This window comes from Patella vulgata, chromosome 1 (assembly GCF_932274485.2).
Source record: "Patella vulgata chromosome 1, xgPatVulg1.2, whole genome shotgun sequence".
NCBI classification, from domain to species: Eukaryota; Metazoa; Mollusca; class Gastropoda; family Patellidae; genus Patella; species Patella vulgata.
Window position 1 is genome coordinate 18,251,311 of NC_065879.2, and position 20,127 is coordinate 18,271,437.

The following is a 20,127-nucleotide window of genomic DNA, read 5'->3' on the forward strand; positions in this document are numbered from 1 at the left end:
CAAAACCAAAATGTGCAACAAAACCTGTAACATATCGAAAATTGAACAATTTACAAGAAGACGGTTCATGTCAGGAATTAGAACGAAACGGATTTTCTGATATTAATTACTTAAATAATGTTAATTTGAAAGCTGAGCAATATTTTTCCATTTTAAACACGACCAAGGTGTTTAAACTAAGATCGGGGATCACGTGGCTAAGTGGGTAAGACGCTGGCTCGCTAGCCTGGAGGTCGGGTGTTCGATCCCTGCATTGGCCGAGAAAGTTCATCCAGATTTTTCGGCGTGGTTCCCCCTTGTCAGTGATGCAGGACGGAGGGCCTGACAACGACAGCTGTCTAGTACTTCGGATGATACGAAAAAACGAAGTCCCGTGTATATATATATATAAATTGGAATGCACGTAAAAGATCCCCTGGCAGTTGGAATTCGACATAAGAGTAGGCGATAGTGCCGCTGCCCGGGCAAAATTTCCCTCATAGCACACTGTATGGCGTATGCCCGTCTTCATTAGCCCAGTATAGGAGCAGAACAGTAGGACGTTAAACCCCATTTCATTTCATTTAAACTAATTGGTTTAATAATGAGATCCTGGAAGCCACGCCAATAAGAAACACATCTGAACGTATCTGGAGAAAATCAAAACTAACAGTGCACAAACAAATATATCAATCCAACAAAACTACAGTGAATAAAATCATCTCTAAAGCCAAAAAAACATACTATTCAAATAAAATAGAAGAAAGTCAAAATAAACAAAAGGAATTATTTCAAATTACCAAAATATTGTTAAATCCTGACCATGACCAAAATAAGTTCCCAGCCACTTCATCTCCTGGGCAGCTTCCAGGTCTTTTCTCACAGAAAATTGTTAAGATTAGAAATGGATTGTTAGCTGAAAGCGATAATCCAAACACTTGTTTAAATTATGATCATCTTGTTTTGTCAACACCAGCAATTTTAACCAAATTTTCGCTTGTTTCTGAATCAGAACTATCACAGATTGTGAACCAATCAACTTCTAAATCATGCAGTTTGAATCCAATTCCAGCCACTTTTCTGAAGAAATGCTTAAAAACGATTCTACCAGCTATGATAAACATAATTAACAGTGCCATTGAGGAAAAAACAGTCCCAAACACATTTAAATCTGCAATTGTATTTCCCCTTCTTAAAAAATCAAATTTAGATCCCAACCTTGAAAAAAACTATCGTCCAGTATCCAATCTAAGTTTCCTGTCCAAAACCTTGGAGAGAGTAATTGCCACTCAACTCACAAATCATATCTGCGATAATAACACCATGGAACAATTTCAGAGTGCCTACAGAAAGTTCCACAGTACAGTGACTGTTTTGGTTCGAGTGCACAACGATATTCAACTGTGTCTGGACAACCGCGAATGTGCCTTGCTAATTTTGTTGGATTTATCCGCAGCATTTGACACTGTTGACCATAATATCCATTTAAACCATTTAGAATTTATATTTGGAATCTCTGATGACGCTTTAGCACTCCTGAAATCCTACATCACCGACAGATCACAGACAGTGAATGTAAATGGAGTGTATTCGTCGCTACAGAGTACAGACTATCATCTGGAGTACCCCAAGACTCAGCCCTTGGTCCCATTCTTTTTAGCCTTTATACCAAACCACTTAGTGACATTGTTAGGCATTATGGGCTTTGTTTTCATCTCTATGCCGACGACACGCAATTGCATATTTCTTTTAAGCCAACAGAAAGCCATTTCGATCAATCTAAACAGAATATTGAATCTTGTATATTGGATATTAAAACCTGGATGAGTAAAAACTTTTTAAAGCTTAATGACGATAAAACAGAATACTTGTTGCTTGGATCAAATGTTAACATAAACAAATTAAATGACGTGTCTGTTCAAGTTGGTAATTCTAACATTAATCCATCTAAATCTGATAGAAATATTGGTGTTATTTTTCATTGTCAATTATCCATGAAATCTCAAATGAATAATATCTGTAAAACTGGTTATTTAAATCTATGTAATATATGTAAAATTAAGAAATATATGTCTCCTGATGCTACCAAAACCTTAGTTAATTCTCTTGTTACATATCGTATTGATTGTTTTAACTCGTTTCTCTATGGTACTCCAGCTAAACATCTTGATAAGCTTCAAAAACTCTGCTGCTAGACTAATATCATTCACTTCCTATCGTGACCACGTCATTACACCTTGTTACATAATCAGATTATCTGATGTTAAAGACGCTTCCTGCCAACTTGACACCTGTTCGTTATCGACATGCCTGGGGTTCTTGATCTATCTGATTATGTAACGATTATGTAAACGTTAACTTGCTGACATGTTTTATTTAAACTTTCTTTGTCTGATTAGCATGTATCGAATGTTAAACTTGATATGATACATTAGCCAGATGCCTAATAAGATCCTTTGTTTGGAAGGGTTTATAAACCTAGATTAAGAAACAAATAGACAGACAGGTCCGGCCAGGACAGGCCACGCAGGTCTGGTGTTAAGACCGGACAACGGCCATGTAATGTAAGTTAGTTGGGAGTTGGCACACTCGTGCCTAGCCGAGCTAGGGCCATGGCTCCCTCAATACAAGTTAATTACGGAGTCTTAAGATTTGTACATAATGTTAGAAGAAGCAGAGAATAAAAGTAATATTATATGTTAAACTAGTCTTGTCATCCAGAACTTGATTAAAGAACCAATACTGCCACAACCTGTCCTCTTCAAATTACATTGGTTACCGGTTGTATATAGAATAGAATATAAGATTTTACTTTTAACTTTTAAATGTTTAAATAATATTGGCCCTTCCTATTTTTCAGATATTTTACAATTTTTTAAACCTAGTCGTTGTTTACGTTCTGCTTCTGATGAATATCTACTTGTTGAGAAAAAAGCTAATTTGGAATCTTACGGTGAGAAAGCCTTTTCAGTCGCCTCTTCCAAACTCTGGAATAAACTCTCACACACTATGTGCAGTTGTCAGTCCCTACCCCATTTTAAACGTCTGCTTAAGACCCATCTTTTTAAAAGAGCTTTTAATTAGCTAGCTGATATAATATTTACATGTTCATTTTTTATTATTTTATTTGTCATTCTATTTGTTTGTAACTTTATATTTTATTTGGCAGTCACTTTATATTTTATTTGGCAGTCACTTTATACTTCATATTGTCATTTTATATTTTATTCGACTTGTTGCAATTATTGTAAAGCGCTACTGAACATGTATTATGTATTATTTATTATCAATAGATTTGGGTTATATGCTTTGTTGGATAAAGTGAGTACACCTGCGCTGAATACCTTAATATTTAACCTATTTATCTTTAGGAAAACCTGTATGTCTGTCGTATAATAGCTAACATGATAAATATATCTGCCAAGACAGATATTATACCGTACATATAAATGTATATGATTTAAGGGTGTTACAATAGACGACATATGTTACGAAAGAAGATATACAGACATGATGATTCAGAGGGCGTTGGTCACGATGAGCTGTGTTTTTATACGCCCACATTTTCATGTGGACGTATATTGTTGTCGCCCCTGTCCGTCCGGACGTCCACAATTTGTTTGTGGACACTCTACGGGTCACAATTCTTATCCGATTTTGACAAAACATGAAACATAGGTTTATCTCCCAAAGATCTCGGATTCTTTCGATATTGGCATGTATCGGATCGAAACTTCATGGATTAGGGCCCCTGTTTGTACGATAAATCATGTTTTAGCTTGTTGACACTATAGAGGTCACAATTTTTATCCGATTTTGTTGAAACTTGAAATGTAGGTAACCCAAAGATCTCGGTTCCTTTCGATATTCGCGCATATCGGACCGTAACTTCCTGAATTATGGCCCCTGAGTGTACGAAAAATCGCGTTTTTAGCTTGTGGACCCTATAGAGGTCATCATTTTTATCCGATTTAAAGAAAAACGTATTATTATATCACCGTTACACCCTAAGGACGGCTGAGTTCGAATTCGTGAAAATCGGCCCAGAATTGACAGACAAAATGGCCACCGTTCGTTCTCAAATAGCGTAAAAATATGGTATATCAAGGTTGTGGACCCTATTGTGGTCACAATTTTTATCCGATTTTGTTGAAACTTGAAATGTAAGTTTATAACACAACGATAACGGCTCCTGTCGATATTTGCGCATATCGAATTGTAATTTCCTGAATTATGACCCTTGACTGTAGGAAAAATCACTTTCTTTTTAGCTTGTTCTCTATTATATCCATCTCTCGAAACTGTGGGCGTATCCTGCCTGGCAGCCGCTGGTTCTTAATGTTATCGATCGCTATCAGTCCCTATATAAAAGTTATGTGTAAATGTTATCATACAAGAAGGAACGTGATCCCGAATTTGTTCTTAATTATGTATCTTCAGGTTTGTGTTCACTTATTCAAACCCAAATTCAAAATGTTAATGTACATCTCAAATCTGTACATAACTTAATCAGCTATTGCATTTAATCATTCGGATTGATTAAAATAGTCTGTCATTATTTACTTACTACTCTAATTATTCCATGAAACTTTTCTTCAATAAACATACTTCCGAACTTTATTTCACAAATGGGACATCAAATTTAAATTTAGAAAGGCACATTAAGGGCAAGGTAAAGTGACACCATCTTGTTGCTTAGTAGTCTCAACACCAACAAAGATGAAGATATTATTTCCCAACACTTAATAGTGACCCTTGGATACAAACGTCCAAAATAAACTATTACTCACAATACACTATTTCACCGTCAATACCCCTTTAATTCGTACATTCGCGTGTTATCACGTAAACGAAAATTTCAGTTTCGTCACTTTTTTGCACAATCGCGGTTACACCTACAGACAAAACGATAAAACTTTGGGACAGCTATTATCTCTCTATTTATACTCTGATCTATGTAGTACAGTAGTCGACGCTTAGCGGAACATTGTATAGATATGCAAAGGTTTCGTTTACATCACCATACATACAATTATGTCGTATTCCCTTTAGTAATAACACATTTCGCCGTTGTATAAATGTAAACAATGTTTCGTAGGTAGCTTTCGTGTCCGAATATCTGGTATGTCCTTGACCTTATTCTAATATCAATGAGCAAAGTGTTAATTTTAAATACACATTTTTAATTTTTTAATTTAAACAACTGCGGAATACGATTAACTCGTATCAAAATACAAATGAGGTGTCATTTACGGGATTTGATAATATTTAAAAAAATAAGTCATGCATGAACTCATTGATGCGAGCAACACTTCCTTTGAGCGGTAATTCGACACAAAGGTAAATAAAAATGCAGTAAATACTTTTTGACTAATACTATCACAATTATCATAACATCAGGTGGTAAATTGTAATATTATAGACTATTGCGCTTCATTTGCAAGAACTGTCACATCTTTTAATATCAACATTATTCATATGGACCGTTCTGTAAATTGATGAAAACAGAACTGTCAAAATCTAAGCTATCATGGCTGCCGTTGTCAAGTGTTGGTAAATGTTAGCAAAAAGGTTTGTTTCTAATTTTGGATAGATTATTAATTTATGTTAGAATAATAATCATTTTGAGGGTCTGATATAGAATTTGTTACCTAGATATAATTTTTGTGGGGCAAATTCATTTCTATGGAGTACCATTTGAAACACATATTTTCCAATCAATCATTCAGCTGGACCTTTCCACATTCAATAGTGGACTATTGGTGTAAAACCTGAAGGTTAAACAATGTGTTGGGTGTGAATAAAATTTATAACAAATTATTTTACTATAAAACTTGGTAACAATGTTCAATCTTTAATTGTCAGTGCATCTTTATGCTCCCTGGCACAAAGTTTAAAGGGGTGAATTAAGAAGTAATACAAATGATAACAATGTGTATTCATTATAAAAATTGCTGAAAAACAAAAGCAGTTTCAAGGAAATTGTATATACAATATTCCATACAGACCCGAAACATTTAATCCAAATGATGTTTATGGTGGTACTCCATACAAAAAGTCTGAAAGTAGTCCCTTGAAAAAAATGGCGGATATTTGAAAAATAAAAGTTTAATTATATGGACAGTTTTCAAAATTTGAAGTCTTGATGGTTGTGGTGTATATATTCAGGTATCTCTGTGAGACTTTGTGATTTCCCATGTTGAGTTGTTTACCCTGTAGCTGCGTAGTGCTGAATGGTATATTTGCTTCATATTTTCCAAAGTTACATGCTCGGAGACCTGAAATTCAATCGAATCAGGAACGAACCAGTCATCCAAGAAAAAAAAGAACAGTGAGAGAAAATACTGATTCATATCTTTTAATAAAATGCGCCACCCAAATAACCAATCAGAATACAACAAATCATATCACCTGATAAACAACCTCCAGGTGAAATGTACAACAAAACCATCTAGAACAAAAGTAACTCCTCAATATTTTAAACTAAGGACACAAAGAACAAATTCCACCAAAGATAAGAATCAAATCCTAGTTCTCACAAAACCAAGACCAAAACTTCAAAAGTATAACTACAATAGAAACGTATATACACCACAACCCATAACATCTATTTTTTTACTTTTTTAACTATGAAAAATAAAACTCGAAATCTCATTAATTAAATAAAAGACCAAACAACCAAACGGACAAACTGAAAAGTAGCAAATTATACCCCGCTACATTCGAATGGATACATCTTAGGAAATATAGCACGCAGGTATAGTTTCTGGATAATTTATAATAAAGGATCACCCCACTTGCAATAAGTAGGGAACATCTTGTTATTGGTTTCATAACTCCCAGAATTAATCCCGGGAATATATAAATTCTACACCCTTCGCAAAATCTGGTATGGATGCCGTGCTTTTTATCTTGAATTTTAATATTACGTAAATGGTAATAACATACTTAACACATTTTATTCACATGAGCCTCTAAGCTTATCAAACAGTATACCAATGTTTCTGACAGTATTTACTTGTGCTACAAACACGTTTTTATCATCTTTCCATTGATACAAGATTTTGAATGATAATTATTACTTAAAACAAAACTATCTTTAACATATTCGTATGATGTTTCCGGATATTATATAGAAATGTTAAGTATGCCATTATTCGAAAGGTGTGTTTGTTCACTGTCGATTGTTTTCGAATGACCACTGATTATCACCTTTTCTTACATGTATGTACTGTAGCACCATGGGTCCTTTGTCTGACGTGGAGAGCGTCTATGGGAAACCGGTCGCCACATCCTACGTACGACCCATGCATCTTTTCTTACTACATATTTCTGTAGCCTTGTGATCGTCTAGAATTTGTATCTAGCTGTCTTTACTTCTGCTTCACGTTGTGTATTTACTTCTTCCAGTTTCTTAAGACGTTTGTCTTACCAGGAATAATAATGCATAGTTCGCTTCTACATTTTATATAGCATATAACTGAATACAGGTATACAAGAATAGCACAAATTACAATACTATATAGCTAAAACCACTTCTCCACCATATCCAGCCTCTCGGCTGTCTAGGAACTCAGATGTACCCTCGATCTCTGGAATCTAATGCAAGTCTGACTTACATGGTTCCCCGGTTTCTTTTAAAGGTAAATGAATATCATGCACAATAACGCATGATCATGGCCCTGAACTTGTGTAATTAACAAAATGATTGGTTACTTTAAGCTAAATGATGCAATTAGAATATTTCCACTCACGTGTAATTCTGGTGGTAAATGAGTGACATATGTTTTCGATAAATAACTCTTTTTTATGTGTCAACTGTCAATTACAGACTAAGTTGATTTAGTGCACACTATATATGTGAATATGTTTGAAATTACTAACTTGCCAAAGATATTAATTAATGAAATATAAAGGCATCTTATTTCAAGAGCAAAAATTCTAGCAATATTATTACATTCGTCCCTTCCTTTAAGACTTTTTGCTCGGTATTGGGTAAAAGATCCCTTGAATCCTTTACAATAACCATACCAACATCTGTAGAATTATATAACTATTCATAAATGTAGCAGAAATCTAGAAAATCAACATATATCACCTCCCCCACTTGCAAGATTTATGCTAAATGAACAGGTAGGTGACTCTTAAAAACTTCTATGTGCTAAACCCTATAATTATTCATGCAACAGGCAAATATCAATGATACTATACTATATAACAAAACTATGAAATAAAAACACAAATAATCAAAAATCAAAAGTCAAAAGTTGCATGCAAAAGTTCTCCAAAAAGTTCATATGTACTTCAAGGTCCTACGAAAATTTACTAATCCCAAACACAGAAAACACAAATTGTCTTTTTTAAATCTTCAAGTGTCCTAATTTCAAAACACTATAACACATCACGTAACATTTATAAAGTTCAGGTTTCACTTTAAATTCTGTCTCAGGAAATCTCAATTTGGTAAACTGGTAAACCATTTCTTCTTCTTGGATTTGTATTGGTCTGTTTCAGCTACCATAGTATCAAATTGAAACTTTCTTTTTTTATTCTAAGTATGATTAGGTTGTACAATTTTATCAGTCAATCAAACATGTCATTGCCATCAGACCAAGAACTAACTATTCCTAAATTATTAAAACTTTATTTTGATATTAGTCTAACATTATTATTTTGAAAAATTATTTGTAAATCTTACTCTTAATTAAAATTAAACTTTATTTTAGTATTAACAAACTTTGATGTGTCCCTTTAATTATGAATCTTTAAACTAACTTTGACCTCTTGACCTTATCTCGATATACAATTTTATAATTTCCGTTTCTGTTTTAGAATTCCTACATTGTTATTTTATATTTCACCGTCAGTAATGTGACCTTTTTGACCTAATCATTTAGAATTTAGTATTTCGTTTTTTATAAACACTAACCATTATTACACAAACATTTCCTATCAGACTGACACTGACACAAGCTGACAATACCAGACTATAGGCGCTTTTGTGAACCGATTAGATTAGACCGATTAGCTATTATACGCATTTGTGAACCAAGTTGATTATGCTAATCGTTACATTTGTGAGACGATTTAACTCAACTGATTAGGCAAATCGACCTAATCGTCCCAGGAGGTGTTTAAGCGATTAGATTTGACATTTTCAAAATGGCGGAATGTTCGACGTCGTAAGTAATTTTTAATGCTTATTGTTGTTTTTCTCCATAAAAAATGTTTTTTTAAAACGCATTTGACGTGTTTAATGTTAACTTTATAGTCCACAAGAATGTTAGATCACCTCTAAGCAATTTTATTCATTTACATTTTTTTCAATATATTCCTCGATCCTAGGTTTTCTCAGTAAACTTTTTACATGTTTTGTCACTTCAGTTTTCAAAAAAATACTTGAACTTGTTGGACATAGGAGATTGTTTCTAACGGCAACCATTTTTCCTTTTTTGCGTAGATAACCTTCATTTGTCTTTAACAAGTCATCAATAATTAGCAGAGACATTTTTTTTTCTGATCGGTGTCCGTACCTAATCGTAATTATCAAATTTCACATTTGTGGACCATAGCTAATCAAATCGAAATCATACCAAATCGTACTAGCAAATCAAAACCTAATCTAATCGACTCACAAAAACGCCAAATAATTTTACCTAGAATAGAACTGTCAATCAAATATGATCAGTATATGAATGACACTCCATTCCATCCTACATGCAAAACCCCATTTCATTTAATTTATAACCATGTCCCAAGTGAATGAGTGCACTTTCATCCACAGGAACATTAGTCTATACACATACAGTTTACTATATCCTATATATGCATAACGTGACTTTTAGAACCTATTGTTTATAATAATCTAACCTAATGTCAAATTACACATTCTTAATCATTGCGTTTGTAAATCAAAAATTTATTTACATAAAATTATATATGGACAAAATCTACCGTATACCTCCACTTTTCTAAAAAGGTGTCGTATTCTTATCTTTAACCTCCTATAAAACTCGTATTAATGACTTTGCGATAATCTCACAATTCAACGAGCCAATAATTTTAGTTTTTTCTCCCCAGAAAAACTATTACCAACATCCCTAGATTTTAACCATATGGGATTTTTTCTTTCGTAACCTAACTTTTTAATCAAAAGTTAAATTACAACAACTCTATGGCCTGGACTAACGACCTCAAAATTATATAGCTGAACACACATATACGAAACAACACAAAAACACAAATTAACGAATCACAGTAGAAACCACGGCCAACTAGGAAACTAGAGTTAATCACTCACAAACTTCATCCTTAGCTCTGCCGTCTTTCTCACTGCGATCCGGAGACAACATTAGTTCCTTACTTTATTCCCTATTCCGTTTCCTTATTATTCCTTAGTTATATCAAAACATTTTTTTTAAAAACCTACTCCCTAAACTTTCTCTTTAACTTTAATTTTACTACAGGTCATGTTAACCTGGCAATATACACACCTAACCAGTGATATTATATTGTTTAATAAACCTATCAATCTAAACTTATGAATGACTCTAATTTATTCTCTATACAGTTAAATTTTAAATATTTAGTTCCTTATCAGATTTTAACTTTAAATTAATATTATTTGGTCTTTAAACAAATTTAACACATTTAATCTACCAAACAAAATGTATTTACCCAATTTTTCGAATATCTTCACCAGATTTTTTCCACCAGAATCTTCTTCTTAACGTCTTCAAATATGTATTCTTCTTCTAAAGTGACTTCTTACCCCAAAGGTCGACACTGCGTTACGGCAGTTCTCTTTAACTTTAATTTTACTACAGATCATGTTAACCTGGCAATATACACACCTAACCAGTGATATTATATTGTTTAATAAACCTATCAATCTAAACTTATGAATGACTCTTATTTATTCTCTATACAGTTAAATTTTAAATATTTAGTTTCTTATCAGATTTTAACTTTAAATTAATATTATTTGGTCTTTAAACAAATTTAACACATTTAATCTACCAAACAAAATGTATTTACCCAATTTTTCGAATATCTTCACCAGATTTTTTCCACCAGAATCTTCTTCTTAACGTCTTCAAATATGTATTCTTCTTCTAAAGTGACTTCTTACCCCAAAGGTCGAAACTGTGTTACGGCATCAAATCGAATATGTAAGACTATGCAGTGCTATGCGGTCACTGGTTAGATGTGGAAAATATGTGATGCTTACTCTCTTTTCTTGTAATCTTCTTCCAAATTTTCTGCTTACCCTAAAGGTCGAAACTGTCACGGCAACCAAATAGAATATGTAGCACCATGGGTCCTTTGTCTGACGTGGAGAGCGTCTATGGGAAACCGGTCGCCACATCCTACGTACGACCCATGCATCTTTTCTTACTACATATTTCTGTAGCCTTGTGATCGTCTAGAATTTGTCTCTAGCTGTCTTTACTTCTGCTTCACGTTGTGTATTTACTTCTTCCAGTTTCTTAAGACGTTTGTCTTACCAGGAATAATAATGCATAGTTCGCTTCTACATTTTATATAGCATATAACTGAATACAGGTATACAAGAATAGCACAAATTACAATACTATATAGCTAAAACCACTTCTCCACCCTATCCAGCCTCTCGGCTGTCTAGGAACTCAGATGTACCCTCGATCTCTGGAATCTAATGCAAGTCTGACTTACAGGGTTCCCCGGTTTCTTTTAAAGGTAAATGAATATCATGCACAATAACGCGTGATCATGGCCCTGAACTTGTGTAATTAACAAAATGATTGGTTACTTTAAGCTAAATGATGCAATTGGAATAATTCCACTCACGTGTAATTCTGGTGGTAAATGAGTGACATATGTTTTCGATAAATAACTCTTTTTTATGTGTCAACTGTCAATTACAGACTAAGTTGATTTAGTGCACACTATATATGTGAATATGTTTGAAATTACTAACTTGCCAAAGATATTAATTAATGAAATATAAAGGCATCTTATTTCAAGAGCAAAAATTCTATCAATATTATTACAGTACTTCCACTTGGTAAAAGTATTCATAAACATGGTATTAGCTATCATGGTTTTGCAGATGATAAACAGTTGTGTAACACATTCATTCCTTCAAACTATATGATAGACACGCTTTAAATCCGATTGATTCCAAGTTGAGACATTATTTAGCGTTGGTATTTTCATTTTCATTTTCTTAATTAAATGTTGAACAATCAACCCCAGTACATATTAGCCTGGATATTTTAAATTTTATGTTTAAGCGACAAGTGCCAATGGCGTATCGTAACTATAATTAAACTTAAAATTTAAATGTTGAGCAAAACTAGTCGCCATAAAAAGATGCTTAGATGTTAATTTATCTTTCAGAAATAGTCACATGGACCCATCACATTGCCATTGATTCTTAATTGAAACAAAAAACAAATGCTGTACATAACTAACGTTCGAAAATTAAAAGGTAGCTGGCTTTTTTTTTCGCACGTATACAGTGAATGGCCATTTTGCTCAGTAATCCCAGCTAGAATTTTGCTATTTTTTAAAAATTGCGTTAAAGTTTTAAATTTTTGTTTAGAACTGAAATAAATTAACTTTTAGTCAATCCCCACGCTAAAAACATTAACAGAATTGTGTATATCTGAAATAGACACGACCGAAGCACAAAATAGTGTCAATATGCCGACGTCAAATCTAGAGTTGTAGATGATGTTATTTTTGTGAAAAATCATTGGAAGAAGCGATAAGACGTTCTGTACGGATTATACAGTCCTAAGGGCTGCAAGAAGGCTATTGTTTACAATGTAACATTGTGTCTTGTAATGTTGATAATGATCATAATGATGGTGTTTACATTTGTTTGTTGATGTGACCTCATGACCTGTGAGGTTTAGTTAACGTCATATTAGGCCGCATTCCATGGGCACAAATTGTCGTTGCAAAAATATTTTCGTTCCTACAAATCCGGTCTAGAAGAAATTTTGTCAGTGTATAGTTCATATAGAGATATTCGTTTGCTGATATTCGGTGATATTCTTCGTTGAAATCCGGACTATTTATTGATAGTAAAATTCATAGTGCGCGAGGTCACTGGACAGAATTCAGCGTTGTTCGCCGCGTCACGTGATCGTTTTTTCCACAATCGACCAATCACGTTATTGTCTACATTCGCGTGTGTTGTTGGTAAACACAAAATGGCATGATTCACGAGGAGCACATTGCAGTTGTACATGTAGAAGCTACACGAAATGGCGACAAAGGCTCAATTAACTTGTATTGTTCACTTAGACAGTGTTAATAATGGAAGTGCAGAACCCTTTACAAACACAAGGTGAGATAAATGTCGTGAGGTAGCTATAGACTGGTTTCAATTGGATGGAAATGACCAATCCATTGCAGCATTTTTCGATACAAATGGATATTTTATTACGAAGGATATTATATTGAAGATACAGTCGGCAGTGGTTTTGGATTTCATCCAACGTTTTATAGATGTTTTAAGAACAAAACAGTTAAATGATGCGAGAAAGAAAGAGAGTGACTCAGTGATAAGGCAGCGTCTACATTCAGTCCAACCGAAACTAAACTGTCACGACATACATACAGACTATTAGTATTAGTATTACTGTGATGTGGTCATAATATATTTTACCAAACATTATTTAACAACTTACTATTAGTATATTAATCATTCGACAAAAATAGCAATTCACTCATAACATAATATTTTAAACACGGTTTCACCAAACCTTCAACAAGATATGACCACTTCTATCCCAACTAGTAGAAGTAACAAATAAATGTAATAAATAAAGGTGCATCATATATAGGCTAGACCATAAGTCCAGAAAAATTTGTGAATGAACGAATTGAATATAACCATCCAAGTCAACCCAGAACATTGCATTGCTGTGATTCAAAGGAAAGAGGGGAATACTAATTTATCAAAGTTTTTGATAATCCCTAATTAAGTCTTTCACACCCCACTGATAAAGTAACATGAGCTGAACATTAATGTCCAGTCGACACGGTTCCTTTTTATTTAAATAATTTGCTTGCATGTAAGGGTCTGTAGCAGAGGAAGGAAACTGGGGGACTCGGAGAAAACTCACAAGGTTGAACAAGTGACCCTAGCCCTTGTCACGTACAAGCAGAGAATTGAAATTAAGTCATTGACGCAATGACAGACCTTATGATTTCATGTGTACATGTTAAACCATATGCCACCCACCCTCCATATTAAATAGATGTCTTTGTAAATTATGTATGTTATAGTTATACAGTGTATTTAAATTTATGTATTAAAGAAATGTTTATGAAAATATTATCTATTAAGAAATATTGGTATTTATATTAATAAATATCATTTGATACATAATATATCAAAATTCAAATGTTCTTTTTGGCCATTATGTCCCTAATGTTTTGACCGTTATGTAGTTTTGACTGTTATGTAGTTTTGACCAAAATGTTTGACCGTTATGACCAAATACTTGAGCCATTTTGGTTTAGGGCCTTTATGTCCATAACCCCTACTACTAGGCCTAGTACTTCAACAAATTTAAAAACTAAAACTGTGTCTATTTTATATATTTTAGGTGATCAAAAATATTTTTCAAATCAAAGGTAATTAGTTTTGGATTTGATCGACTACATGTACAGTATCTGTTATAATTGTTTTAAAAAAATCAGAATATTTATGATCAGAAGCAAGATTCCAACATTGAAAGTGTGTTTGGCACTTTTATCGATGATTACATGTAAACTATGTCCTAGGTGAGCCCCATATTGATGGGGGGGGGGGCATCTGGTTCATTCGCAATTGCAGACAAACCCCATTTTGAATTCATATATCTATTGTAAGCTTATACATTGTAGACGTAAAATTCTATTTTCTCCATATGGGCTTTTCCCTGAAAATTCTGAGCTAGTTCAAATTATTTAAGCATTTCTTCTTAATATTTCTGCAACTTTTTAAGTTTTCAACCTTTATTTCAAAATATGTTTTTTCATTCTTAATCTTAGCTATATACACTAGCCTATCCATGGTCATTATCAAGACAGCAGGCTAGACAGGTTTTAAGTATTTTGTTATGTAAAATGAATGATTTTATTAGAATTACACTTATAGAGGCAGTGACCTTGTGGCATTCTCTGTAATCTCCCTTGATATTAAGGCATTTTTCTAGTGAAATAGACCGGTCCAATATCCTTAATCAGTGTCGAAAAAACCTGACTGACTGCCACATTTTATGTCAGTGTGATCAAAATACCTTTTGTGGCTCTCATACACCACTTCTCTACACGTATGGGACGTTTTTGGGGTTCATTTGATCTCTGTTCGTCCCAACCGCGAGCGATTTGCAAGGTAAATCGTTCGCATGGCTTTGTTTACAAATGTTATGACCTGGCAATTGACCCCAGAATTTTTGACCGCAACCCCGCAAGCGAGACCGCTGATTGGCCAAATTTTAAATAGATGCGCAGGATCCAACTCACATCTACGCAAATATGGCTCCGCACTATAAAGAAATAAGTCATCGATTTATAGCCTATTTCGAGCTTGAACTATTAAATTGGCAGATTTTTTTGAGAACTTTGTTGACATATCGATTGCACAATTATTGATAGTCCGATTTGTAGACCGGTTTAGCGGGAGCGAAGGTGACAAGATTTTCACCCCGAGAATACGGCTATTCACTGTGTCAGAGTCACTTCTCTGCAGGTAGAGTGAGTCTGTCGTTCAGATTGGACGGAGGGCCTGACAAGGACAGCTGTCTAGTCGTTCGGATGGGACGAAAACCCGAGGTCCCGTGTACACATTGGCGTGCACGTAAAAGATCCCTTGGCAGTTGGAATTCGATGTAAGAGTAGGCCGTAGCGCCGCTGCCCGGGCAAAATTTCCCTCATAGCACACTGTATGGCATATGTCCGTCTTCATTAGCCCAGGCTAGGAGCAGAACAGTAGGACGTTAAACCCCATTTCATTTCATTTTACAAATGCAGTTACAAAACAAATCTTATATAAGTAAAGTTGTATGAACAGGGGTTACTTCCGTTGAAAAAGTAAATCGATGTGAACAGAAGTTACGTCCCTTGAATGAGATTCCGTTACCAATTGTAAAACCCGCCGGACTACACTAATCAGTATCATACTGTAGCAAACCAGAACTGTAAAAAGAAGAAATCGAAACTAACAGAGTTATGATTTCAGGATTGTGGACTGTTGGTAGTCCAATAATACAAAGAGGACTGTTAATGGCCCCTCAACACCCGAGTCGTTAATGCAAAAATCCAATGGTCACGCCCATGTTCTAAGATCTGTCTTAACCCTAACCCAGTTTATCACCGATTGCCATTTCGGCTTATATTGTTCACGTACGGGACAAAATAAGATCGATTCACCTGACCTCTCGTCTGTGCAACTAACCATAGCGGTCAAGAATTAAGCAGCATGAGATCTCCAATGCCATGATTTCTGGTATCTACCAAAGGCAAATTAAGATCATGATTAACACAACTTAAATTTAAGCTGAGGGCTAACATAGTCGAAATAAAACGTTTTGCTGAGAAGCTATTTTACCACCAGCACTCCTGGCCGGATATATCAATAGGCATAGGGCCCACGGGTATCTGAGGACCCACTGAAACTTAATTGTCGCGCTGCGTGCCCAGCGTCTGACCGTGTTTAAAGTGTGCACCGGGTATTCATTATAGAATATTGTAATAGTGTATATTATCATATATAATTTATACAAAATTTTAAATACGCTGTGGCGGTATTGTAGTAGGGTATATATTCATATATAATTTGATGACGTATTCCGCAAATCCGTCTCAGTATTATTTACAATTTGAAGATGGCGTGCTTACCAAAGCAGGATACCTTGACAAGATTTTGTTAATGAACATAAAACACACGATTGGGCAATGCTCGAGTTTAGTAAATTGGGATTTATAGGCAAATTCTTCCATATTCGAGATATTGTCAAACTCGCAAATATATTGAAAAAAATATTTTAACGAAAAACCGTCCGATTATTTGATGTTCGGCTTCTTGGTAGTGATGCTTCAAACGAAACGATACTTCCGCATTCGAAAATTATATGAAGATTATATATAAAGATTAAATACTCTTCAAAAAAAGTAGGGGATATTCAGAAACAATACAAAACTGCGGGAATGCACTGCTGTTTTTAATAGAGGTAGCCAGTGTATGTTAATAACATGCCAATTGCCTACACATGAACATAAACAGTTCATATGGGCGACTTATCTGACGGCCCCATTTCACTCGCAAAGAGATACACCGTCAAAAGTGAAAATGGATGTTTTTGATTTTTGTCTTAAAATGAGTAGTTGCTCCACCAATCCTCAGACATTCAGCAATTCGTCGTGGCATGCTACTAATCAACCGTCCAATCACGATTTGGGGCAATCTGACCCACTCCTCTTGCAGGGCCACGGTCAATTCTTGCAGTGTTGTCCGTTGACGTTGACGAACACGTCTCCCCATCAAATTAAACGTAACACACTAAAGCAAAGATGCGCTAAATTTTATGCAAGAACCGATAGGAAAGCAAACATGGATAGAAAAACCAGCACGCGGCAGTTTTCATCAACTCCTCCTTGAAGTGTCAAATTTGACAATGAACCCCTCCCACGTGTATGGCGCTATTGCGTGTCGCATGTGCAGCTCAGTGGTTCTGTTGGGCAGACAAGTTCTTCATCTGTGAACATACTCTCAAAGCATGTATCATATCGGAACCTGCATAGGTATTTGCATTTCAATATCCCCTACTTTTTTTGAAGAGTATGCTTAAAAAGTGATTTGGTGGGTTGGGTGGTCGAATGGTTAGATCATAAATTCTGTTATTCAGTGGTGTGGATTCGATTCCTTGCTTGAACGTGACAAGGAAGTGGGTCATCTGTCAAACCTTGTGGGTTTTCTCCGGGTTCGCAGATTTTCTTCCACAGCTAAAGACCCCTACGCGCAAGCGAATTATTGAAGTAAAATTGAACCATATGTTAGTCCCGAAATGACATAGTTTGTGTCGAATGGACGTTAAACCCCATGACCATATCCAACATTTAGACAAATTACTTTATTCTGAGCGAAGTTATGAAATGTTTGTAGTCTCGATTGTCCATTTTAACGTTTATATAGCAGATATTGTATAAATATAATCAAAATCTCAGCCATCCGATGATCTAGAGACTTGATTTTGACCTTGTCATGTGAATAAATGTCAATTAATAATGTATGTAACATTTGAAGTCAGAAGAAAGATCGGCACAAAGTAGATTTAGCTCTTACATTATGCATCTTTAACGGAATTATCACCCGACAATCCATTTATGCATAAAGTCCATTATAGAGTTTACAGCAATATCTTAGAGAATTTACATGGTAGGGTCTTTAGCAGTGGGAAGAAACCGGATAGACCCCACAAGGTTAGGCAGGCGACCCCGCCCCGTTTCCTTCTCACGTACAAATTTAGGAGAGAAACCACGAAATGCGGTAGCTCAGTCTACCATTTAGTAATAGTACCCGCAATGTAAGGACTCAGACGTGTGTTGGTTGTTTATTGCTCAGTGACCTTTCGACTGGTCTTAATTAAGAAAATAAATAAAGTTTGACAAACATTAGAGAATCTTAGTCTAAACAACACTTGGTAATAAACAGTAATCTTATCGTGATGACCTGAAGTTTGATCCCGGTGTTGGTCGGGATTTTGCAGCGTGGTTTGACCTTGTCATTGGTGCAGGGCGGACGATCTGGCAAATACCCGGCGTTCACCTAAACGGTGCTGTTGATGTAATGATGTACCTAATAGCATACGGCAACGCAAACGACCGTATTCATGGTGCGCAAACGAAGGCGATTAAATCCTATTTTATTCTATTTCATCCCGCTTATAAATAATAATAATCATTTTTGATCCACCGATAATTCACAATCTCACAATCTTCGCTGTCAAACGTCGTGGGTTTCCTCCGTGTCCTCCATTTTCACGCTACTGCTAAAGACCGCTACGCGCAAAATAATTATTGAAGTAAAACTGAACCATGGGTTAGTCCGGAAATGACATGGACGTTAAAACCCATTTCTCTCTCTGTCTCTCTCAATCTTGGAATTTTGTTTTCTACATCTAATTTATACTATTTCTCACAATAAACTATTCCCCCCCCCCCTTTTTCTACTCGAGTCTATATGTATATTGTGGTTGTTGTGTTTAGACATTAGTATACTTATTGTTACCGTCACAAAACCCAATTCATACAAATTGAATTACTTGATTTACGTCATACGTTTAACAGGCGCGTGTCGAGAGAGAAGGGGTGGGGGCGCTGAGACTGACCCCTCCCCTTCCGCACAGCATATTTTCCTTCTCCTATATTACTTGAAATAACGTTGAACAAACTAACATAAAAAGCACTGCCGCCGTTTTGACGCCATTCCACAATAGTCCTTTACATGTAAGTAATCAGACCTTTGTTTAAATTATCGGGTGTGTACGACCGAGAAATTGTGGCGCAAAAATACAGCTCTATTCCTGGGCAAAAATAGCTTATATCTTGGACTTGCATTTGACATGTACACAAGTGTCCAAACACGTAAATAACATTTTCCACATTTACGCGTACACCCCACAACAATAAAAAGTGTATTATTTTTTTATTTGACGCCAACATGTTAGCAAAAGTGGCGCAGAAGTCAGTGTGTCGCATGAGTATTGTTACTCATTATTACCAGACTCCTGCACCCCCTGCAATTTATGTTCACCCAATAGTGCGTGATTCAGGCTTTTAAAAACACATCGTTGTCCACAGTCAAACTAAAATTAAAATGTGATAAAAAAAAAGAGTATATGCAAATAAATAAAATGGATATGAATGTTGACATAATGAAGTCGCGTGGTTGCGACAATGGGTAATGAATGTTATATTTGTAACGAGAATATGCAAATATATAGAATGCATATGGATGTGAGGTTTATACGGTCGCGTAGCTGCTGTAACAATACGTAAAGAGTTGTATATTTATAATGGATGATGTATAAGTCGTGTGGCTGTGACAATAGGTAAGGAATAGTATATTTTTAATGGATGATGTATAAGCCGTGTGGCTGTGACAAT